The sequence below is a fragment of the Apodemus sylvaticus genome, chromosome 2 (genome assembly GCF_947179515.1).
Source record: "Apodemus sylvaticus chromosome 2, mApoSyl1.1, whole genome shotgun sequence".
NCBI classification, from domain to species: Eukaryota; Metazoa; Chordata; class Mammalia; order Rodentia; family Muridae; genus Apodemus; species Apodemus sylvaticus.
Window position 1 is genome coordinate 87,424,416 of NC_067473.1, and position 26,643 is coordinate 87,451,058.

The 26,643-nt window shown below is 39.5% G+C and overlaps 1 protein-coding gene across 1 annotated transcript in view; it reads left to right on the forward strand.

Annotated features, from left to right (window-relative positions):
- Window positions 1-526: 526 nt before the first annotated feature.
- Window positions 527-26,643, forward strand: part of Ccser1 (coiled-coil serine rich protein 1) — a 650,334-nt gene continuing 624,217 nt past the window's right edge. The window contains exon 1 of the mRNA XM_052173839.1: window positions 527-787. The gene's annotated coding sequence lies outside the window, so the exon portion shown is untranslated. The remainder of the gene's footprint in view (window positions 788-26,643) is intronic.

A 26,643-nucleotide genomic window follows, 5' to 3' on the forward strand; every position in this document is an offset into this window, starting at 1 on the left:
TCACTAGTCATACGGTGTCAAGCTGATCACGGACTCTGGAATGCTACTGAGGACCACAAGAGCAAGCAGAAGTGTCCCCTCCCAGCCAATCCCAAGGCTTCCATTCTGCCACAAACGGTTATTGGGAGGCGTGACCTGTTTAAAGGAAAGGAAGCCGGCTCCTTGTTACCTTGTTAACTAGAGAGTTGTCAAGACGATCATGGGGCGGATGACAGGAGGAAACCAGGACAGAACACCGCAATAACCCCTATTTCCAGGAAGGCAAAGACAATATCCCTGTCTCCGAGAGCCCAAGCACAGCGCTGTCTCAGCGTTCAACATCCCGCCGCGCGCGCCCCTTCCTGCCCCAGCGACTCGCTGCGCGCGGGGATCCGGCGCTCGGCGAACTCCGCTCCCTCCCCCGATTCGGCCGCGGGTGTGCGCGTGTCGCCGCGCCAGGCTGCGTGCGCGGAAGCCAGCGACGCGGTTGGCCGGCGCCGCCCTCAGGCTGCCCCCGCCCGGCCCGACTCTGTCACCCACTCGGAGGCCGCGGCGCCGCCTCCTGCCGCCGGGAGCGCGGCCTGCCCGGGAGGCGCTCGCTGCAGCCGCCCCGCGGCCCCGCTGCGCACACCGCCGCCCACCCGCGGTCGCCGCGCGCCCCGCCCGCTCCCATCCTCGCTCAGCAATGACTGACTGCGAAGCTCTGGCAGAGCAGCCGCGGTGGCGCAGGCAGGAGCGGCGGGAGGAGTGCTGAAGACAGCGGCCGAGCCGGAGTGGACACCGCGTCGGACTAGCCCGCAGTTCCAAGGTAGCGACGCGGTGCGCCCGGATCGCGTGGGGCCTGGGCTGAGCGCGACCAGGTGACTGGCCGCGGCTTGGCCGCGGGCCCTACGGGAGGACTCGCCCGGCGGGCGTGGGCACCGCGCGGCGTGGCCGGCTCTTGCAACCTGGGGGGCTCGGTCGCAGAGTTGGCGCGGGCTCCGGTTGCGGAGCTGGGGCGGGGACGGTGCGGTGGGGCAGACGGGAGCTCCACGCCGACCGCCCCTGCCTCGGGTGCCCGCCGCGCAGAGTGGACCGATTGCTTTGTGGCGCACCCGGGGATCGCGCGGTGCGGGCGTGGGGTGCTCCTGCGTGTGTTCTCGCGCCGGGTCACCGGGGCGGAAAGTGAGCCCGGTGCTGACAGCAGGTGGCTGCCAGGCCCCTCACCTTTGGGATCCAGTCTCAGGGAGTCGCGCACACGGCACCAGCGCCTAGGGAGCGTGCGCGAAGGGGCGACCTAGGGATTTGTGAATGGTGCTTCTGCGAGGAGGCTGCGCCTTACTGATGCAAAGGGGCTAGTATCCCGAGTGAGAAGAAAGGCTATTTATGGTAGAGTTGTGGGGTTCCCTTCTGTGTACGCTGAGCCCCTCCTGCTCGGAACTAGAAGCAATTCTGCTTTTTTTTTTTTTTTAAACCTTCTGGAACCTGCTCTGTAAAACGAAAGAAGGAAGTCTGAAATAGACTCTCCTCTGAACAGGTAGAAGTGCTCCTTGGAGGTCCTGAATCCCTGCTCTGACATTCTGAGAGTCTCAGCTGTCTGCTCCTCTCACCTCTTCAGGTCCCCACTAGGACGACAGGACAGAAAACCCGCCTGCTTTTGGCAGCTTTCACTGGTCAAGCCACCGCAGTTCAGCACTTTCTTTCTTTCTGAAATGTAACACACGCCCGCCCTCCATTCTTCCCTTTCCCTGAGGCTGTTCAAAGAATGCTCACCAATTTTACACGAAGAGGTGTTATTCAAAGCCCCTGGGAGGATGTAGCTATGTGAGTTTGTGTTCTCCTTTAAAATCTAGTTACTGGGGACAACCTAGAGTACTCTTCATCTAGGCTTTAGAACAATTAGTTTGTTTTGGTTTCTCTTTGTGTTTGCTTTAAACAGGTGCCAATTACAGGGTCATAATTTGAAGCTTAGATGTGAGCTGGGACAGTGTCTACCAGGGTGCCTTAGTAAATTTATTATGTTCTTTGAAGTAGCAAACTATGTTTCCATATAACTGCTGACTGGACAGTGACCGTGGGACATTGCTTCAATTAATTTTTAAGCTGAATTTTCCTTAAGACTGACATATATAATGTTTGTTTAAATCAGACTGAAATTCCATATTACACATGACTGCATCTTCAGTAGTTACACACACACACACACACACACACAAAGCAGTCAACCTATTATCAGAGTGATTTGTCTTCACTTGATTTAATTAGAAACTGACCAGAACTGTTTTGATTTAAAAAAAATAATAATGTTTGTGCGGTAAGCCCCAGTGTGGGCAGCTTTTTCTAGTAGTCTATTCATTTGAATAGAGTTAAGAGTTTGATTACATACAGATATATGAACATATATACGTGTGTATATTATCTATTATCTCTCTCTATCACCATCTATTGTCTATGCATTACCACTAACTTAATGTGCATTTACAATGCTGGGGTGTCTTGGTGTCAGGTGGATTCTGACCACACCACATTTAAGCATGGAATTTCATATCATAGCAAGTGTTGCAACATAGAGATAGTTCCATCACTGTGATGCTGGAAGTCATATTCATGGAATATTCTTAATGTTGTTGAAGTTGGTTGTTTCTTAAAAGGTATTTCTAATACTATGGACTGTTAGTTGATATCAGATTCCTGAAGTAGAAATTTATGACCTTACAGTAGTAGTTATTTGCATTTTTATTGTACTCTATTATTCATCATAATATTTGTATTAAAGGTCTGTCTTGAGTAGTGGGTTGTCTAGAGAGTTTTGAGACACAGGGACTTCTTGCTATATGCCCTACTCTTCAGGAACACTTGGGTAGTTTGAAGAAATCTTATGTACATATTTAAATACTGAGTTAACAACCATGATTGCATGGGATTACAGGCCTATTGAGGAGTCAGGGGTTCAGAGCATGACAGTAACATTTAATACTAGATTTTGTCTGAAAAACTGTCAGTAGGTAGGCAAAACATAAGTCTTTTATTAAAGGGCTCGCAAGATTAGTAGGTTGTGGATGGCAAGACCTATAAGGTTTAAGATGCAAATCTGGAGAAGAGAACAGTAAAGAAGATAAGTTTGCTTTGTACTAGATTTAGATATTGTTATATATACTACCAGTTGGGCCTGTTTTGATGTAAAACGTTCTATGACTTTTCTTCTTGGAGTTTGTGGTTAGTATTTCTGCACTTAAGAGGTTAAATCTGTATGTCTTGTAATAAGTAGTTTATTTTGGGGTTACTACAGTAGTGAAGTACTTGTAAGGAAATAGTACTGAGTGTTTACATGTCTCCATATCACATTAAGGTACAGTAGCAAGTCTGTGGTACACCACCTCTTCATGTTATCTTGGTAACTACTTACCTAAGTAAGCATCCTTGGTCTCTTCAAAGAAGGGTGATAAGGTGTAGAACAACAGTGTTGATAAACATTGATAGAATGCATAACATTTTATTATCCTGTATATGCATATCCACTAAATATTTACTCACATTCATTTGCAAGTTTGTAGATTTGTTGGATAGATTAGATTTTATCTCAAGTTCTGATATGTACTGAAATGACACTTTGTCCACCTTTATGGGACTTTTCATGAATATAGTGCAAGAGTGATATTGGGCCTGTGGGGAAGTTTTCAGAATAGTAGCAATACTTATAAAGATAATCTTGCTATTATTTAGTAGGAAACTTTATTACTAATAGTAGCATGACCTATCAGTGTTCTATACTTATATGTGTGTGAGTGTGTATGTGTATGTTGTAATTTTATGGTACAAAATAAACTCTGACAGTCTTTTGTTAAGATATAGCCTATATGTAATGGCTATATATGAAGTGAGTGAGAGATTTTACAGAAATATTGAATGCTAAAAATGCATTTTTTTTTTCATTTTAAAATCATCAAGGTAAATAGTCAGGTTGACTTGAAGCCTGTCTATTTAAGATGACAGCACAGAAGTATATTTTAGTGACAGTAAGGAAATTGTACAAACACTACACATAACTTTCAATAACCAAATGGAATTACTTTCAGATTAGCTGAATTAAAAGATTTTCACATATCTGTATGCTGTTGACAGTGCATGGCTCTGTCCTCACCAAGGGAAAGCCTCTTAAATCCGACTTCCTAATCATGTGTGAGTGGAGTGATATCCAGACTAGCCAGGCTCAGATCAGCCCGTCTCTCTGTCAGCTCATCTCTTTGCAGCGTGGTTTTGGATTGGATGTCACAGGTGTATCATTTTGATAATGTATCCTTGGCTACTATATGACTGACAGCTTCTGCGTGATTTCCTTACTGGGTACTGACAAAACCTACTCCGATTTATATACAAGACATGAACCTTTATCAGCCATATGATCTTTACTATGCACGGGTGTCAGTTAGCAATAAATAATGAAATGTGGGCTGAGAGAAGCAGTGGGAACAAGGAGAGGCCAAGTGAAAACATCCAGGGAAGAAACAGGCTTCATTTTAGAGCTAAAGGAAAGTTTTATGAAAACATAAGCTTCAGTAAACCACAAAATATTCCTTTTTAAAAAATTGTTTCCCCATGTCATACATTAAAAGGAAAAGTGATAGTGGTCATCTATGCTTATAAACATCATTCATATGATATTAAAAGATGTTAAAAAATATTTCTCCTTAGTGGTTAGAAATGAGGCTGTTTGGCCAAATTCCTTAGAACTTTGAATATGACTTCGTGACTTAAATTATTTATACAATATTCATAATTTTATATGATAAACATATAATATATCAACATCATAAACACATGGAGTTGTCTCAAAGCTCTACTTCTGCGGTGAATTTAGATGAAATGGACACAGCTTCCTGAGCCATGCCCACGTCTTTACTTCCTGTGTCTCCTCTAGTGTAATGCTTGTCCTTCTCCTTCTGCTCTGTCCTTCCCCCTCCCTTCTGTGATCCAGATATCCACATGTAAGTTACTTTCCTTGGTTTTCTGTGCTAAGTCAATTGCCCTATTATGTATTGTTTTAGATATGGGTTCTTCTATGATATGACACATACTACAGGTTTTAATTGTATGTGTCTTTTGGAATTGGTTCAGTATTGAATTACCAGAAACTACTAGTGCCAACCTTATCTATATTCAGCAAACACTGGCTGACTAAATGAATGAATAAATGCATGTCTAGTGTCTGGGGAGGTGGCTCAGTGGCTAGATGCACTTGCTGCTCTTATAGAGGACCTGAGTTTGGTTTCCAGCACCCACATTGTATCTCAACTTCCATTCCAAGTATCTCACACTCTCTTCTGATCTCTGCAAATGTATTCATGCACATGGTTCACATACATACATACTCTGAGGCACACCATTATACACATACGATAAAGTAAATATTTTAAAAGAGCAGGGTTTATACCATCACCCCAAGAAATTTCTTCCTCCAAAGAAAGTCTTTCTAAGAAAGATTTAAAATTGATGGTGTCTCTAGCACTTTGATAAACACATGTACCTCTTTCCTTTATGTTTCGCAAATGGTGAGGCATAATTTTACCAACAACAATAACAGCTTTTATGATGAACTGGATACTTCTCTGTGAAAAGTAGTTTGCATCTTGTATTATGCATTTCCTCTAACATTGCAAGGTCAATTCCAGGTGAATAGTAATGAGGAGGTTTTGTGTCTCTCCACTATGGCCTGTCAGCCTATCTAGATCAGTCTGAGCTTTTTATTTCATGATGCAAAATTATTAACTAGCAGGCATTGAAAGTTTTGAAGGAATATGTATTCTGTTCATTTCTTTAAAACACATTTATATAATATATTTATGTATATAGTAAACATTGATCAGTAATGTATGTGCTGTGTGGAGACAGTTTTATCCTTCCCCATACCATGTCAGGCTTACTTGGTAAATGCTTTTCCTGCTGAGCTGTCTCACTGCCTCAGGATCTATTTAGTTGGTGTCTGGCTGACCAGGCACAGGAACCTCAGTACATCTTCATCTTGTTTCGTCCATCTTCAATGCTGCTGCTCTGGCTTCTTGGTCAGGTAGAAGAGGTGATAGAGGATGTGCCAGGCTGATGTTCCTGCTGTATCATTGTGTTTCTCAAACAATGTAGACCCTCAACCACCTCCTCTCTCAATCCTCTTACTCCTTCTACTGTGAATCTCAATTTGTTAATGAAAATGCAAGGTATGACATGCATCATTTTGAGGATGAGTGCATTTACACATAGGCTGTTCAACTATACATTCTATTTCAGTTTTGGAGAAGTGCAGTTCATCTTCTGGGAGGTTTTACACAGAGCCTCAAGTGACTTGCTCAAGAAAAGTTAACTTCAGAGAGAGTTGTGAATCATGTTCTTGTTCCATGAAAGGGAACAAGCGTAGTTTGTTTTTTTACCTACCAGTTGATCTATTTAAGTGATGATTTAATGTCAGTGTGTGTAGCAGAAAATGTACTTAATGATTGACATCAGAGATGACAGGAACATGGTTGCACTTGGCTGTCATGACACTATCACTAGACTAACTGCATACATGTATACATTTTATAGCATCCTTAAGCCAGTGAGTCAAGTTAGATGAACAATAATCTCAAAGAGAAAAAACAGTTGGTTGCTGAACTGGACATTTCCCTTGAAGCCTATTTTGTAACATTTGTCAAACTCTGTTTTTATTACTGTAATTATTTAAATCTTAAGTTGTACCTAAGCTCAGCCCTGACTGAGGGATACTTCTTCTGTGCAGTAGGAAATATAACTGCTTTCTATCCCAGAATTCTGGATGCTATAATAAAAATATTTTGATATTCAACAATTAGGCTTCTTTCTTATAGATGGAATCTATTTATCCCTTTATATTTTCTCTATGTCTTGGTAAATCACTTCATTTCCCCTCCTACCATCAAATCAAGCCCTTCTCTCAGCAATCTCCTATATTTCTTCAAATCCTGGGCCTCTTCTGTGATGTCTCCATTTCCTGAGCCCCTTTGTTTGACAGCATGGCTTTTGTACAGCCTGCTTCCTGGCTTTCTAAGCATTTCCAGCTCCTTGAGGCATGCTTCATTCCAGGAGTCACCGTAGGATTTTTTGATGCCAGCTATTTATGGCCCATTGCCATACACCAGATTCTTAGACTTGTTGGACGTCTTGGGGTATTTATAGCTTAGTTTTTACAGTGTTTTCCAGACCACAGTGCAAAGTTTATTGTTAGTTTATAGCAATCACCAGGGTGTTTTATTTTGCCCTATGTAACCTTTCCTTACTAGAGTGTGTTACTATTGAACTGCATCTGAAAATGTCCTTTAGGTGTAAGTCCGTTTCAAAGAGAATGATCCTCCTATTGCAGAACCTGAAAGGAGGCATTTGCCAGTAACTTATGATAGTTGAAGAACAAGTCAACCCATAACTCTTTGGTACAAAAGGTCTTCTGTGTCTAGTGTGATGCCCTAATACATGTCTGCCTAAATGTGTAGTGGCTTCTTCATAGTTTGCTGGTTCCCTGCTTCCAGTAAATTGTTTATTCAAGATCCATTGGCTTTTCCATGACTTTTTTGAATACAGTCTGTTTAGAATGTACAGTACATCATAATGAAATACGTTCCAGATGTGTTGCCTTCTTTTATGACACTATTCAGCTGATGAAACTTAGTAACCTTCTGTGCTCAGGAAGTGTTTAATAAGCTGAATCTAGTCTCCTGATTTAACATGAGAAGCCCAGCAATAAGCCTTCCTCATTAACTCAAGGCAGACAGGTTGTCCTGATTGAGCACCAGTTCTCTGATGTAAGCCCTTTCTTGGAATTAGTTCGGAATTGTGACTGTGTTAGTGGGTCTTTATTGCTGTGTCTGAATGTTTGTGTGTTTTTGTAGTTGGTGGCTTTGTTTGTTTTTGCAGCACTGGCAAATAGTGTAACATAAACCTACATCAGGATTGCAAGTAAAATCGAGCCAAATCAAGAATGGCACAAGTAACCGTGGTCCCTTAATCTCCGGGCTGTTGCTCATTTGGAAGACTATTCTTATATGTCTGTCATTTTCAGTGTTGTTTATTTTGTGGAGATACTAGTTACTAGCACAGTAAGTCGAAACATATAAAATACCAGTGCATATTCCTTGCTACGTACAATACTTTCTCAAAGACATTCAGGAAAACCCACCAAGGAAATAAGTGTCCTCCTATCAGAAACAGGTGAGTAAAAGAAAGAAAACACCCACTAGCCAAACTCAGGAAATCCTAGAAACACTAGATTAGAGTAATATACTTCTGGCAATGGCTGAATATACTTCATAGGTGTCAAAGCCAATGCGTTTTGTAACACTACATTTTATATTTGGATTCTAAATTTTTAAAAAAGTGTATTGCTGACCTGGAGAGAGAGTTCAGCAGATAAGAACATTTACTACTCTTGTATAGGATCTGGATTTGTTTCTCAGCACCCACTTGTGGCTTATAGCCATCCATACTACAGTTCCACATGATCCGATACCCTCTACTTGTCTGTAGGTTCTAGGCATCCATGTGGTACAAATACATGCACATGGGTAATACACACACACACACACACACACACACATACAAACACACACACACACACACACACACACCTAAATAAATATTGTCTATGGTACAAATGCCTCAATGATAGAAATTTGATTTAAAAATTTAAAATATTGTATTATATGTAAACACTGTGGAATATTAAACTACTTACTAATGGATGAAACATTTAAAAGTTACAATGTATGAATTATATAGCATAACGGGTTACATTCTAACTCATGCTTAATTTTAAAAGTAAACATCACTAATTCGAGTCATTATAGGAATCGTTAAAGATATTTTTACTATAAGTATATAAACTTTAAGCAATATTAAGACAAAAATACTATTTTGAACTATTTTACTTTTCTTTTTCTCTGTGTTCATATTTGTTTTTGTGTATATGTAAATGCCAAAGGGCAGCATTAAAGGTTCTACCCATCTTTTTGGGGACAGAGTGTCTCACTGACTTAGAACTTGCCTAGCAGAGTTGTCTCCACTGATCCCGCCTCCGTAGCTCCAGCACTGGGATTACAAGTGTGCGCCACCATACTTGACTTTTTGGTTGTTGCTCAGTGTGTGCTCAGTGTGTGCTCAAGGGATTGAACACAGGTCTTGTGCTCTCAGGACAAGCACGTTACTAACTGAGCCTTCTGGGCCATGTTTCTTACGCCATGCCCCAGTGTGTGGCATTGGGGGACAGCTTCTCCATCTGCAGGAGTCCTGGTTTGGATGTAGTGTCCTGGGATGGGAAGAATGGACTGGGAGAATGCAGGTCAAAGGACAGTCATTGTGTTACTTCCTTAAACCAGGACAAACCTGCCCCACCTTCAGTGTCTATGGACCTCTGGAATGTGACACCTCCTGTTTCCCAGCACAGGCTCAGAATTTGAAATGTCCATATGTCAGAGGGTGTGTAAATCTGGAGTGGTGTGACAGGTTAGTATTACAGGGACAGGACAATATGTACTGCAAGACCCGCTTACAACTCTAATAGGATAAACAGCACAGGATTCTAGCTCTCTACAGAAGATAGGAATGGAAGGATTCCAGAACATTTCTGAAGAGTCAATTCCAGTGTTTAATGACACAGAAAATACTGGTGTAATGCAATAAATGAACAGAAGATTTTTTTTTATTTCTTTAAGTAAGAGAAGTTTAAGTGGAGTATAGGAAGGAGTGATAAATTTGAATTTCAAGAAGTCCTCTAGCCCTCTTCAGGGTACTTTCATCTTGAAGCTTTCTGTTACAAAGTACAGATGCATTTGTTTTTATTATAGTGATCCCAGAAGTCATTGCCTTAGATGCTACATCCTCTCTGGAAGTGCCTATCTTCCCATCACTTGGTTTGTAGCAGATCCTTCAAAGCTCAGTGCAAATTTAAACTCATGGCAGCATCTTAATCCCATGCTAGGGTCTAGGGTCTGAATTCCAGTAACATCCCATGTCTGTACTAAATCTCCACTTGAAATGTTATAAATCATTGTTTGCTTGTACTACGTGCCCTGTCAGGGCAAAGGGCTTAGAATTTTCTTATTTTCCACCTGAATCTTTTCTAAAACAAGGACATGAAGATTCTTGGTGAGACTGAATAAATTACTACTACCCAAGAGTGACTTGAATTTGGGGGATTGGGGTGATTTCTTGGTCTGTGAAGTGTTTGTCATATAACATGAGGACCTGAGTTCAGATTTCCAGCATCCACCTAAAAGCCAGAAGCTGCTGCATGTGCCTGGGACTTCAGCAGTTTGGAGACAAGAAAGAAAGATTCCTGGAGTCTGCTGAATGGTCAACCTGGACCAGATTGACCCCAAATCAGTCAGTACCACATTCAACCAGTCAATCAACCAAACAACCAGTCAATCAATATATAGTTGCCTGACTATTGTATACAAAATAAAGGTGGAGAGCAACTGGGCAAGACACCTAATGTTTACTTTTGACTTTTATATACCCAGACACATTAGTGCACTTGAACTTGTACACATATAAACACACACACATGAATACATACACATATGAACACACACATGAACACATATGATCATACACACATCAATACATGCACATGAACACATACATATAGAACACATACATGAATACACACATGAAAATACACATGATCTCACACACATGCACACGCATATGATCTCATACACATGGACATATACCCATGAACACACACACATGAATACATATATGAACATGCATATGATCATACACACATCAATACATGCACATGAACACACACATATAAAAGGTACATATGAATACACATATGAAAACGCTCATGATCTCACACACATGGACACACATGTGATCTCATACTCATGGACACATACCCATGAACACATACACACACGAATATATACACATTAAAGCATATAAGAACATACACATGATCACACACATATGATCATATACATACCTGAAAACCCCGGACATCCACACACACATTAAAACAATGACTTGACTGTCCTTTTTATGTTAACTACTTTGCATGCATGCAACTGTCCTGATTCCAGGCTCTAATTCCATCAAATGTTGCTCTACTTGGCTATTTCATAGTCTGAAAATTTTTTCCTAATCTGAATTTTGTCCACTGACATGAGTAAAATGCTCAAGGAGAGTGAAAGGAGAGAAACAAGTGGCATTTGGATTATAGGTATTCAAAGTTGGCAGGGGTGCGTAAGTGAGAGCAGTGAAGGCTTACTTGGAGGATGGAGGTCAAAGCAAGAGTCATTCTGTCACTTCCTCTAAGCTAAACAAACTCACTCCACCTTCCCATTCTAACGACTTCTGGAATGTGCCATCTCCTGTTTCCCTACACAGATCCACATTTTTTTTTAAATTGTTCATGATGGTGAGGGTGTATAAGGCTGATTGCTTTTTATCACACTTGAGTCTTCGGGTACAGAGTATGTGCTATTTCTAAGGATCTTTATAGGGATAATAACCAGAAGCATTTCTCTTTGGATTAGAATTTCCTGTGTTTCAAGAGCCCGAAGCAAAGCACATGGTCGTGCGGGCATCATGTGGGCCGTTTCCCCTCTATCGTTCCACAGTTCCTGGTTTTGAAGTGGATACATTCCAGATATTCCAGCCTTCTCGTTCTTATTTTTAAATTCTTCCTCTTCTTTCTTGAATTGCTAACAGGAAGGTTTCAGTAATGAAGCAGGAGTGGAGGGGGAGACACGTATTTCCTAGTAATTTCTTCCCTTGGGAGCCTACTTGTATACCTATGATAAATGACATGAATTTAAAATAAATTAGGCATAAGGGAAAAGACTTTTAAAGCATGATGAAAATAAAGAAATCTTTTCTAATCCCAAATAAACTCAGAGTTAGGAAAACAATTGAATTCTTTGCTAAAATTCTGAAGTTATGTGAAATATATGATTACCATTACTTGTGTGGGTTAAAAGTCCCATGTGCCATTTTCTAATGATACTAAGACTGGAACTCTCATAAATGTGGTGTCTGACATATATAAGAGAGAAGCTGTTTTAAAACTGTGTCGAGACTGAGTGTGCATATGGCTTTGTGGGGCGTTTTTAGCAGAAGTGCCAGGAGAAAGGGGTACATTTAACAAGCCCACGAATCGGCTCTGCTGTGCAAACAGAATGTTGTGGTAAGAACACTCAGGACCCTGAGAAAGGTCAGGATTCTGGGGACCAAGAGTGGGCTTTCGCTCTGTCTTGAAGAGTGTGCCTGGAAAAAAGAGGTTTAGCTTAGACTATGGCCTTTTACAGAGAAAATTGGGCAGAAAAAACAAAACAAAACAAACAAACAAACAAAAAACCCAGTACAGATGCTTTCAATTAAAATACTTTTAAATAATTAGAACGTAGATCAATTTTGGTCATCCATGCGTGGGTATATAGGTACTCAGGCAATGGGAATGGTTTTTTATGTTGGCACCTGTCTTGCATGGCTTGTTCTAGTGATTCTGGATACTTTTAGTCTAATGTAAACAGACACAATATAATTTATATATTTGTATTTTTTAGAGAAGGTTCATTTTATGAAACTTGCTCACCTGCCTGTTAGGTAGAACTCTGGCAACTAGGATTCTTGTGTTTCAGTGTATAGCAGAGCTCTTCAGTCTCCAGAAAACCTCTGCTTCTACTCTGAGACCTTTATCTGATTGGATGAGACACAATCACATTACTGAAAGTGATCTGCTTCGCCTGAAGCTAAAAGATTGCAGATGTGAAACACATCCGTTCTCATGGTCAAACAGTGTAGATGGGCAGAGTTGACTCCCAGTTATAATCACCACAAAGAGCAAGTGGGAATGTGCCTCCAGGATCTTTCTAGGTCACATAGAAACTTGGGCGTGTTTTTCCCTTGACCAGGAATATTTTAGCTGTGGTCAGCGGCTAGAATGCTTACCCAGGTATTTGTTCGTTTTCACTTCGTGTTACTTTTCTTAAGCACATACCAGGTGTAGCAGATAATGGGATGAGGCCAAATAAAAAGTGATTAGGTTGTATCTTCTGGGAATTTAACTTCAGTGAAAGAGCAGGACGCAAATGTCTACATCTTGCATATATCTGAAGAGGGAAGACATGTATGTTTCAGCTTTGCCAAAGCCATTTTTCCCATGTACAACTTAAGGAAAATGAACAGGTCCTATACCAGTGTTTATGTTCCAAAGTATTGTACTTGTTCCTTTAAGCATGATAGGGTGGTTCATATCTGAAATTGGATTATGAAAGATACCCTTGACCAGTACAGATCAGCATCATTCACATGATGTTGGCTATACACATTTATTTTAGCATATAATAGTGTATCTCTACCTTCAACTTATGAAAAATTCTTCAATATATTATGCTTTGAAAGTGTCTGACAATTGGACTGCCATATAGAACTAATAATCTTGCTTTTCATGTAGCATACAGGAGTAGATCTTTTCTTTATTGGAGCAAAATGGGCATTTCCTATGGTCATGTTAATGTTCTGAAACTATATTTTTTCGATTTCCTTATGAGGAATGCACTTGTCTGCTTGGCTCTCAAGGCTCTTTATTAGTTTACCGCACTGTTAATTCAAACAAGGTCTTTCACTACAGTGAGATCATGCAACTTGCCTCCCTTGCACACATATAACATATTCATTTCATCCTTTTTATGCAAATCTGAGATGTCCTTATCAGACTAATTCTATGAAACTTCCCTGGTGCCTTCAGTATGCCTGGAAAACCGTGACACTCTATAGTTGGCATCAGACAATTGAGTACAGTCTGTTCTGTTAAAAAGTGTTTTTATTCATGAAGTTCGCAGGCAAATGGATGAAACTTAAAAATATCATCCTGAGTGAGGTAACTCAGTCACAAAAGAACACACACAGTATGCACTCACAGATAAGTGGATATTAGCCCCAAAGTTCAGAATACCCAAGATTCAATTCACTGACCGTATGAAGCCCACGAAGGAAGACCAACCAAAGTTTGGCTGCCTCAGTGCTTCTTAAGGAGAACAAAATACTCACAGGAGGCAATATGGAGACAAAGTGTGGAGCAAAGGCTGAAGGAAAGACCATCCATAGACTGCCCCACCTGGGGATCCATGCCATATACAGTCACCAAACCTGGATGCTAATGTGGATGCTGGGAAATGCTTGCTGTCTGGAGCCTGATAAGGTGGTCTGCTGAGAGGGTCTGCCAAACCTGATAAATACAGAGCTCACAGCCAACCATAGGACTGAGTGCAGGATCCCCAATGGAGGAGTTGGAGAAGGGACTGAAGGAGTTGAGGGAGTTTGCAGCCCCATGGAGGGAGCAACAGTGTCAACTGGCCAGATTCCCTCCCCCACACCAAACTCCCAAGGACTGGACCACCAACCAAAGAGTACAGGGAGGGACCCATGGCTCTGACTGCGTATGTGACAGAGGATGGCCATGTTGGACATTAGTGAGAGGAGAGGCTCTTGGGCCTGAGGGTGCTGGATGCCCGAATGTAGGGGAATGGCAGGGCAGGAAGGTGGGAGTGTGTAGGGAAATACCCTCACAGAGTCACAGGGAGGGAGGATGGGATTGGGGGTTTCCAAAGGGGAGACCCGGAAAGGGGAAACATTTGAAATGTAAATAAAGGAAAATAGCCAATAAAAAAAAAGAAAAAATAGTATTTTTCTGTGATGGGGATTAAGTTTCACATAAAGGGTAAATAAGGGAATTATGCTAGTGAAATATGTTAATTTAGCTCTCTGTTGAAGAGGAGAAGAGATACTCTAAGAAGTGCTTGCGGCTTTCCTGCTTGTCCTCCCCTCTGGCAGAAGTACCTGGTGTGGTTTGCATGAGAATGACTTCCGAAGGAGCATATGTGCAATGATTAGTCTCTGAGGATTTGTTTGAGAAAGTTTAAGGAGATCTGTCCTTGATGGAGGAGGTGTGTCATGAGGGCTGGGATTTGAGATTTCAAAACCTCATGCTATTCCAGTTAGCTCTCTCCACTTTTTACTTGTGGATTGCATGTAAGCTCTCAGCTATTTTCACAGTGCTATGCTTGCCTGCTGCTCTGCTCCCCATGCATAGGACATGGATGCTAACCCTCTAGAACTGTGAGCCCCAAATTAAGTAGTCATGGCTTTCATGTGTTCTCCCCCCAAGTTAGAGAGAAGTACCCGTGGCTTTCATACATGCTCCCACGATGGCTGGGATACCTTCACAGCCCTGCCTCTTGAAACCAGTTTCTTCACAGACTGCATTTCTGCACTGTAACACTATCACAATGTGGTATATTTTCATAGCACCACAACTTTTCTCTCAACAGGAAGGAGCTATAAATTTATAATTTTGGTGGACACCAAATATATACATCCTGCCTTCTTCCACTATAAGCTTATGGATAACAGACAGCATGTTGATTCTCTTTCCCTCCTTTATATTCCTATATCCTAACAAGTAGCCAATGTATTGGAATTAATATACACTGTAAATAGCACATACAGTCATACAAGTAGTATAAAATATATGCTTATATAAGTAATAACTTAGTTGGATAAATGGATTAATGAGTAAACTCATTTTTCCTTTCTTTTATTTATTTTTTAATAACCAACACATAAATAATCTTCTATCTGCATCATTTTCACTATCACCATATTCCCATATCCATTGCTCATCTGCATCTCAACCCAATTCTGTATAAGAGCTCCTCCTTTTTCTGTTTTATTTTTCCAGTGATTTGTTCACTTTACATCCCAATCACAGTCCTCCCTCTCTCTTCTCCTCCAAGTCTCACCTTTACAAATCTCTCTCCTCATTGCCTCTCCCCCTTTCCTCAGAGAAGGGGAACCACCCTTGTGTGCCACCCTACCCTGAGGCATCTAGTCCTAGCCAGACTAGGCACATTTTTCTCCCACTGAGGCCCAACCAGGCCATCTAGTTAGGGGAAGAGGATCCAATGACTGGGAACAGAGACTAAGACAGCCCCCCAAGCCCCGCTTCACTTGTTAGGGGAATCACATGAAGAAAGACCAAGCTGAATGTTTTTGCTACAAATGTGTAGGGGGTCTAGGTACAGGCCCCGCATGCTCCCTGGCTGGTGGCTCGGTCTCTGTGAGTCCCCCTGGGCCCAGGTTAGTTGGCTCTGTATGTCTTCCTGTGGTGTCCTTGACCCTCCGGCTTACTCAGGTCTATCCCCCACCAAGCTGAAAGACAAGCTATTTACACATTGTTCCACTTATGGCTTTTCCATCCAGAACTTGAATGAAAGTTCTGTAGATTATTTCTTAAGTTCTACTTTGTGTATATACACACCTTTCTTGAACTTGCCTTCGTATCTTAATTGGTCAAGCTTTAACTTTGAGATGTCCATATTCTTGCCAGGGTGATTGGATGGCCTGCAGTTCCATCCAACCGGTTACCTGGAAGGGAAGCTGGGGAGGTATGGGAAGGTGGCAAAAAGAGATGGAGACCAAGACAACATTGCTGTTCAAGGCCTCAAAGTTTATATTGGAAGAACTCCAAATATATAGGCAGGGGAAAACCCTTCCCCAAAGGCTGGAAGTTTCTCAGCAGAACCAGTTCAGTTGCATCTCAGGTGGCTCATGTTTCTCAGAGGAAACTCCAGGTCCTTGAAGAACAATGGGCTTCACCTTGGTCTGAGCACTCCACCCTAGGTGGAGGAGATTATGGCTAACAGGAATTCCCACTCAAAGGCTGGGAGAGGAACTTCACATTGGTTGATGTCAAGTTCCTGCCAAGTGGCATGGCACCTCAATAAGGCTCTCTACAGAACTTGCCTTCATCTCTTAATTGGTCAAGCTTTAACTATGAGATGTCCATATTCTTGCCAGGGTGACTGGATTGCTGAAATAAAAGTTTAGTCTTTGGATAAATTATTATTCAAATGTTCTAGATGAGGTCTTTATTTATTCCAACCACATATGACTTCTGTGTGTATGTGTGTATGTGTGTATGTGTGTATGTGTGTGTGTGTGTGTGTGTTTGTACACACATGATTACCCATGTATCACACAATGCATTTGGAAAGCAAAAGTTATTGGAATTGCTTCTCTCTTTGTACCATATGAGATATTGGAATTAAACTCATATAGTCAGGGTTGGTAGGAAGTGCCTTTAGTCTCTGAGCTATTGGCCTGCCCTAAATGAATCGAAAAGTTTTGTTTTTTCTTTGTGAATTATAATTTCTTCCTTATATATTTTTAGTCAATTGTGTATGTATTATACATTCCCATAATTAAACTGTATTTTCTAAAGTTCCAAAATTCAGTGATGAGGCCAACTACCACTGTGTAATATTTTTACAAAATTTTAGGTTCACCATTATTTTATTTCAGTTTGTTAATTTTGATAAGGAATGTGTAGCTAAGAAATTTCCATATAAAGTAAAGTAAAACTTTAAAAACTATCAAAATGTTATGGTTACTTTGTTGATGCCATTTGAAATGGGAATTCCATTTTTTTAACTAATTATCTTTAAAATAATCCCATCTCATTGGCTAGATTTACAATAAATCAGCTCAGAGTAGGACAGCATTCCAGTTCAACAGACAAAAATACATAATTTCCAGTCATAAAATAAACATAGTTTTAATATGACATAACAAAAGTATACTTAAATTATTAAAGAGTTTCACAAATGACAATAATTTTAAACAAGACTACAACCTCATATTATGCTATCCATGAACTGTAGATATTATCTTAAGATGCGTTTCCTCCCCTGTGACACTGACAAAAAAAAGGACAAAATAGATTTCTTGGAATGATCTACAAACTGACAGTATATAGCATAGAAATTTTGCCATTTTTATATTTTAATGTTAATTTATTTTTATGTATGTGAGTGTTTGCCTGTAATCTACATATTACTGTTATCTATCTATCTATCTATCTATCTATCTATCTATCTATCATATGTGTGACAGCAGAAGCCAGAAGACAGTGATTCCGTAGAACTGGAGCTGCAGATGATTGTGAGCTGATGCCCTGGTGTTGGCCAGTGCACTTTAGTCATCTACAAGAATAAGTGTTCATAACATCTGGGGTATATTTCATCCCCATTAATTTTCTTTTCACAGGGTTACCAAAACCATGAAAATAACCAAGTTTCCTTGATGTAAGGGGGCAAGGGCTTCATCAGTTTTTCTCTGATGTATTTCACTTTTATCCAGTAAGAGTTAGTGCTGCTACTAGTCTCTGAAAACACAAAATTACTTTTCCATTGATAACACTGCTATGTCCATATAAAATCCATTAACATATCAGATTAAATATTCATCATCATGACCTCAATAATAAGTCTATTTAGCTATAATATTTTGTCTTCAGGCTTCTACTAATGTTTTGGTTATTTTTTATTTGCTTAAGTTTTTTGATTCATTTATTGAGTGATTTATTTATTTGTTACTATATTTGTCTTTAATATTTGAAGGGGCTACCAGTTACCAATTGTTTTCTGAGTTCAAGCAATTGTCCTTTTTGTATTTGTGTCTGTACACATGATCATGTCTGCCACAGTGTGTGTGTGGAGATTGAAGGACAACTTTTAGGACTTGGGGCTCTCCCTTTCCACCATGTGTGTCTCGGGGACTGAACTCAGGATTTTAGGTTTGCAGGAAGCACTGCTTACTCATATTCTCCAACTCTCTCTTAATCCCTACTTTTATAAAACAATTCAGTTTGTCAGTGCCTATACAACTGTGTGCAGTAAAAGAAGTAATCATTTTAGCCTATCTACTGTAACTGCTTATTATATCAAATAAAGTGTTCTGTTACAAATGAACATTTATGAACTGCAAATTATTTCTGGATCATTAAAATGTGCACCTACCACTTATGAACATAAAAACAATACTGGAAATATTCAAGCAGCTAATAGGCTACTATAGATTATTTTCAGATATAATTTTATAAAATATAAAATAATTAGTTCTCAAAGTCATCGACATTTGGTGTTCCAAGTAACTGGTTTAATATTCTAGAAAACTTCATGATACATTTTACAGGCACATTCTAAGAGGTAAGGAAATTAATACTTTCCACATACAGAAATAATAGCTTTTGTAAACTCCAATCTGTCTGATTTCCTTTTAGGGTATCCAGTGTTTTATTTTGAAGATCCAGTAGTGCGTTCTTGAAAATATTCAGTGAGAAAAGTAATATATGAACCTTTTGAATGAAGTTAGTCAAATATGATTGACAACTCTGTGAAAACCAAGTACAGCAGAAAATGCTTTTTCTGAGAAAAATATGAACACTGTAGTTACTGCAGATGCCACTGAGAAAGAAGCCTTCAGTTTGAGAGAAAACCAGAGATCTGTTTACCTGCACTGTTGACCACGTGAAAGTGAATTTATATAGTAATGAATTAGATGTGCTTAGATGTTCTTTATAGAAAAATCAAATCTTGGATTGATATTTGGTACTGAAAAACATCTCCAATTTTTTCAGAGTTGATCAATATTTCAATTTCATGTCTTGAATCTTCCAATGCATTTTTCTATAAGTAAATCAGACCCTTAGTAATTAAACTATGAATTATAAGATGAATTCTAGAATGTGGAAGGTATTTCATTTCTGTCTGAACCATCCCCATGGAATCTATTTTCATGACTATGATGATACAACTGCACATAGTGGCCCCAGCTTACGTGATTTTGTATTGACTATATACAACTCTAAGTATGGTGTACATGCTGACTCACTGAATCCTTCTATGAACCTGATGGTATTTTCTTACATTTGTAGGTTAGGATATTAAAGGTGATAAGTAAATAACCCAGGGACACATATTAGATTAGGGGACAGTTCATACAGTAGAACCCAGTGTCTTGCTTTCAATACCATCACTAATAAACATGGAAAATAACCAATGTTCTTACAACAAATATTTCTGTATGTTGTTTTTGCAGTTGTTGAACCAAGTCATTTGATTGTCTTTTCTTTTCTTTTTTTTTTATTCGATATATGTTTTATTTACATTTACATTATTTACATTACAAATGATTTCCCCTTTCCTGGCTCCCCACTCCCCGAAAGTCCCATAAGCCCTCTTCCCTCCCCCTGTTCCCCCATCCACTCCTTTCCACTTCCCTGTTCTGGTATTGCCCTACACTGCTGCATTGAGCCTTTCCAGAACCAGGGGCCACTCCTCCATTCTTTTTGGACATCATTTGATGTGTGGATTATGTCTTGGGTATTCCACATTTCTAGGCTAATATCCACTTATCAGTGAGTGCATACCATGATTGAGACTGGGTTACCTCACTTAGGATGATGTTCTCCAGTTCCATCCATTTGTCTAGGAATTTCATGAATTCATTGTTTCTAATGGCTGAATAGTACTCCATTGATTGTTTTTTCAGAAAGAATGTAGATGCAATATAGGTCAATGTGATGACTTCTGCCTCACTGAGAAGTCTAAAATAGATTCTAGCTTTCATGTTGGAGGTAGCTGGTTAATTGTCATTGCTGGGCTAATAAAAAGACCCTTTTAGTCAATTTCAGTATTCAGTTATTCCTTAAAATTGTCTACCTTTGAAGAAGGAAAGTCACTAAGTCAAAATAAAAATAAACTTAAAGTTCTTGGCCTCAATGTGACAATACTGGGGACTAGGTTGAAGTGAACTACACTATGAAGCTTGCCTTAGATAACTTTTGTTTATCTTTTAATTTTTTGTAACATCATTTACTTTTTGTATTTGTGTCTGTGCACATGATCACGTCTGTCACATTGTGTGTATGGTGATAGAAGGACAACTTTCAGGGCTTGAGGCCCTCTTTTTCCACCATTTGTATCTTGGGGATTAAATTCAGGTTTTTTTAGGCTTTGCAGCAAGCACTGAAAGCCCTAAGCCATCTCACTGGCCTACCTCAGGTAATTTTTAAAAATCAGAAAAAGAAACCTTACTTTCAGCAAGTATTTTTCTTTACTGTGGTTGTATGTAGTACTTTAAGATAGTGTTGCTAATATAAGAATGTACTGTATTTCACTTATTCAAAATGGCATTTACTTAAAGAATTTTTAAGAATGTTTATAACAGTGCAATATTAATCCTTTAAGACAGAAATAACTATCATGCTGACTTTTTAAAAAATCTTTCCAACAGAGTATAAATCAATATGAATTAGTTTTGCAAATGAATGTAATCCTGTATGAATTTGCTAGCTCTCTACATTCAATTTTTTTTTTGTTCCTTCTGCAACAACCTTGCTAATGTGAGTAACAGTTGGAGAATGTTATGTGAACTTTCTTGGTGTGTTCTTGCCTGGCTGGGGGATACACATGTCACTACCTCTACCTCTTGCCACTTTAAACTAGTCATATTGCTTGTGACTGCTTGTGCACATGTGGAAACTGTTGGTAGAGGAGCTTTGTGCCCCTGAAACATTCTGGCTCTAAAAGTGTGTACTCTCGTAGCTCATTCATTGCTGCCCCCCTTCCCAACATCCTGAATAGAATAAGCCCTGTGTTAAGATCAGCGTTAACTACTGTGAGTTTCTCGTGTGTAAGACCCAGTGCAAGACTAAGCAAGACTAAGCAAGCCAGCCTTAGTTAGCCTACATAACTTTATAACAACGCATGTAGGACTTGGAATCTGGATCAATGGCATAGCACTCACCTAGCACAACTGAGGGCCTAGGTTCAGACACTAGTACTGAAAAGAAAATGGCGATGAGGTGAGGCAATGTACCACAGTTAGTATTTGTTGACAGGTGACTTTAATAGTCAACATCTGTGTTTAAAGATCCACATCATTATAATGAACTTAATGACTCTAGCTAGGTACAGACACAGAGACACAGACACAGAGAAAATATCATTCTTCAAGCAGTTTAGAATATGGTATTATTTCCTCCACCTTACCAGAATAAAGTGCTTCATTCAGTCAAAGCTTGAACAACCCTGCCCTTACTTGGCAAGGACTTGCTTGGTTGATTAGTGTGAATGAAGATGTGAAAGATTTAAAACATAACTGTCAAGGTTATGTCAAGATTAGAGCCAAAGTTCTCCTATTGCTGAATAATAAAAAATGCATGTCTGAAACGCTTTTGAAAAAAGATAGTAAAAAGTCCTACTTAAGCAGAGTGAAATGATAGGGAATAGAAGAAACGACAGGGGAAGTTACTGTTCAAGTAGCATCTCATAAATCCTTCCACTGCTATAAATTAATTAAAGAAAAGGAACAAACAATATTGCTTCAATCAACTTAAGTTATAAACTTTCATTATCCAATTGTTTGAGAGGGGTTCACTGAAGTTATGCCTACAAAATCTACTATTTGTGTTGCTTATAATTTTATTTTCAAAATATTCATTTCAAATATAATACAGATATAAAAACCACAAAAGATTTATAGATGTTCATTAATTATATTTTTTTGCCCCTAAAGGTTTTAAATCTAAAAAAAAAAGAATTTAATTATAGAGTCTCAGATTTTATGTAACTAAGAAGACTTAAGGTACTTTTCTGCCAGCTACAGCTCTACTTTCTCTGATAGCTCCCCTTTCCTGGTCTTATTTCAAAGAGGCAGTGGGTTCTATGACTCACAGCTGTGTTGTAGTATTCACCAGAAGGTCTCCTCTGATGAACCTGGATTCACAGTTCCTAGGTTGGATGCCGGACCTCAGTTTGTGGCTAAAATAAAGCAATGTGCTTATAGGTGCAGCAAGCCAATGCTATTTCCTGGATGTGATTTACCTTGTGCACTGAGGAGTGATTGGAAATGCTGTCGTAGGCATGCCTGTACTACTGGTGATGAAGAAAGAGAGCATTCCTGCATCCAAAACGAAGCATCCTAAAGTGCCCACCAGCGTGTGAACTGGGCATTTAGTTATCCTAATGAATAACTAAAGAGAACCAAGCATAGCAGATTATGCAGAATTTAAAAGAAAATAGAGAGTGCGTGAACAGCAGAAAATGGTGACCCCCCCCACCCCCGTGAGGTTAACTTGGAACACATAGCTGATAGAAATAATATCCAAAGAGTAAATTAGGACCAGGCAGTGTGATACCATGAATCTAAGTGGTGAAATTTGGTATTTATTTGGAAAATGATGGTAGGTCCTTAGTGTTGGGCAGTAATAGACCAGCATGTTTAGAATTTCTAGCACTGTTTGGTCAGTGACAAGTTATGAAAGAACAGTTTGCAAACAAATTATAATTCTAATGTGTAGCTAAATGCTGCCAGGTTTTATATGAGGACAATGAAAAGCTGTGAATGTGGATCTTGGTTTTCTAGGAAGGTGACCATTTCTTACCATAAAGAAGACACAGGAAAGGGAGGTAGGGAGAGATGATGAGTTCCTATAAGGTCTGTGAGATGCAGTTTTTCACACATTTGGTCATATTGGTAAGTAATTCAGGAATCACCATTGTAATGGCTTCATATGGCTTTGAGTTTTAGAGCTGGTTTTCACTTCCAGTGCTTTGTCTCTGTGCTATCTATTATAATTTTACACATCTACCTTCATGCACACATACGTGCAGATTGTGTTTTACTACAATAATAAATGATGTCTAACATTAGGGAAGGCCACTTAATTTTATCCAGTGGACCAAAACATTTTTATTTTTATTACTGATATTTAAAATTGTATGTGATAATTAAAATCAGACTATCTAACATTAGTTGATACTTTCAGTATGACGTCTCACTGTGACAGGCAATTTTCACTTATTACATACTGTGCTTTTAACGACTACCCTACGTTAGGTGTTTCATAGACTGGAACATTTATACGTGAAGAGGTAGCATTATATGCCTAAGATCATAAGCCTAATGGGGCAGGGCACGATCTAGTGTGTAATAGTTGTATTAAGCAGCACATAGTCAGTCACCTTTGAGGGATTAGTGAATACCAAAAAGTGGGTTTTGCTTTGGTAGAGAGAGGGCAGACTGGAGTCAGTTCTATTTGGAAATAGAACCCCACAACTAAAAATTCTGCAGAGTCAGGATCCAAAAAGTAAGAGTGAAGAGCTACAAATGGAGGTCTGTGGGGAGAGTCTGGTGAGGGAGATTACAGTTGAGCTGAGATGATCAAAGGAAATGGCTAAATTCTCTGATAGGACGGAATGTCCCCCAGGGCTTTGTGACTATCAGATTACTAGAGGCCTCTTTTGAAACCAGTTTTTACCAGGTAATGATTACAGACGCACCGGAAATAGGGTTAATGAATGAGTGCAGTGGTTATTTATATTTGAAAGAGATCTCAGTTAAGAGATCTGTAAATCATGAAGCTAGCAATGAAACTGGGCACCAGAGACTGGAACAAGGATAGAAGGCTCTAGTGGGAAAACTAACTCTCCAAATTCTAGAGAAGAAAGCAAAACCTGGTGAAGGTCTTTAAAAGGATGTTCACTATCAAACAGCAGTGTAAATACAGAAACACAGTGGATGGCAGACCTTCAAGCCAGTGCAGGACTAAGCCAATCCGAAGTGTCTCCTTCTGTTTGTCCCTGTCTTTAATTAGATGTTCATTTTGACTTTTTTCCCCCTACAGAAAACCCACTGCAGGCTGTCAAGCTGCTTTGCCTGTTTTTTTTTTTTTTTCCTGTTTTTTTTTTCCTAGGAAAGGTAGAAACTCCCTCACCTCCATGTGTTCCTGATGAAAAGACAGCTATTTTGTGAGTTTTACCATTCTGTTTCAGGAAATGCAAGGTTTCATTACTTAGTCGGGAAAAATACAAACATTAGTGACTGAAAACCCTAGAAATCAAGACTTCTAAAATTCAAATCCAGAAACCCAAAAGATAACCTACCAGAAAATAGAAATCCTGAATAATATAGAATGTTGCTGATAAATACATTGGCCTATATTGATCTATTCTAAGGGGATGTCACAAGAGAAGGGGACCTTCTCTATATTAACTCCCCCTGCTTGCTCATCCTGTGTGCCTCCTTGCTGAGGACCTGTGCTTTGTTTGCCCTAAGAATCCAGTTTCTGCCTCTTCTTCCTTGACACAAAGCTCAGGGAAACATTCTGGAACTACTGGAGAATTTGGCCTCTTCTCTGTCTTGCAACGTCTCAGCTCAACTGTACTCTCTGTCACTGAACTCTCCCTGCAGATCTCCATTTTTATATTTTAAACTTGGTCACTCATACTTTCTGGATCCTGACCCCAACCCTGGGCTATTTTCTACTATCTTTACCACAAACACCCCTAATCCAGTTCACCCTTCTTCCATAAAAATTAGGTGCAGATTCATTATCAGCGTACACTAATCATTTGATGCTTAACTGAGCTCCCTGTCCAGGCATTGTTCAGGTCACAAATGAGAACTGATTGCTTATGCCCAAGCAGATATCATGCCCACATTTTGCAAATGAAATAAATGTAAAACTTATAGCTTCTTTATATATTAACAATTTTATTTTACTATTTGTAATTCAAGCATCAATCATTAACATAGGTGCTTTTAAACCTTAACTTCGTGAAATTAAAGGACCACTACTTGTAAAGCAGAGATTCTTTGAATCAGTAGAAAGTGGTGGACTGAAAAAGTAAGTCTGTGCACACATTAGTTTACTCTTATGCGTCAAGGAGTAAGAATTCAGCAATAGACCCTAGGTTCTCAAGAGATGGAGAGTAGACAGGTTTGTGTTAGCAGTAATCACAGACATCTCCATCCAGCATTCTTCAGGTTGGCCCCCATTTTGACTGTCACTCTGTCACTGAACCACATGTCAAATTCTCTTTCTTCTTCCTCAGGAGCACAGAACAGAAGGCTTTCCCCTTATCACCTTGCATTAGATACATTTTCAGATCAGCGACTGACATTTTATGTGTTTCTGCTCTCTTGATTAATTCATAATTATAACAGCCATGCCTGTATACATATTTTTCTCCTGTAGCATTTCTGCATAAGTTAATCATAATGCTTATATTCAGCCCACTGTATAGAGAAGTTAATACTATCATGTTAAGTGCATGTCATCAAGAGAATAGTTCCTACATTTATTTAAATCACCCTACCAATACCCTAAATGGTCTTATAAAAGTATTAAAAATATCATTAAAACATCAAATTTCTACTGTGGAATTACGGTAAGAAATAACAGAAAGTTAAGACATCAAAATTTTAACATATGAAATGGTTGGGCAGGAGAAGGAGGCAGTTCAGTGGGTTATATGTAAGCATGTTAAGCCAGAAGTCACGAGTGCTGTAGAGGTGAGCTTGCTCTTGCATGTGGGGGACAATCTAGCTTTAGTTTTGCTTGACATAAAGATAGCCTCTTGAGATTTTTATCAATGAAATTTACAATATTTATTTTGTTTTAATGCAAAAATAAGAGTCATCACATTCTTAAACAGTGATGGATAAGAGTGTGTAAGAAAATGGTTTAGATTAGCGTGTTAGCATTTTGTTACCAGAGAGTTACTTAATTGAGTAATCTAAAATAATTTGTGTTTTAGTTCAACCATGACAATGGCTCTGATATCACCTTGTTTAATAATGACTGTTTATATTCACAGGAAATTATCTTTATATTTACTTGTTTTCTCATGTGTCAACATCCAGATAGTCTTGATTTCTTAGCTTGCAATACAACAATTAATGATTTTGTTGTTGTAGCAGGCATCTAAATTTACTCTGTGTTGCTATAATGTTTAATACTCAGAACTTCACAAAGAGTAGAAGATGAGGGTC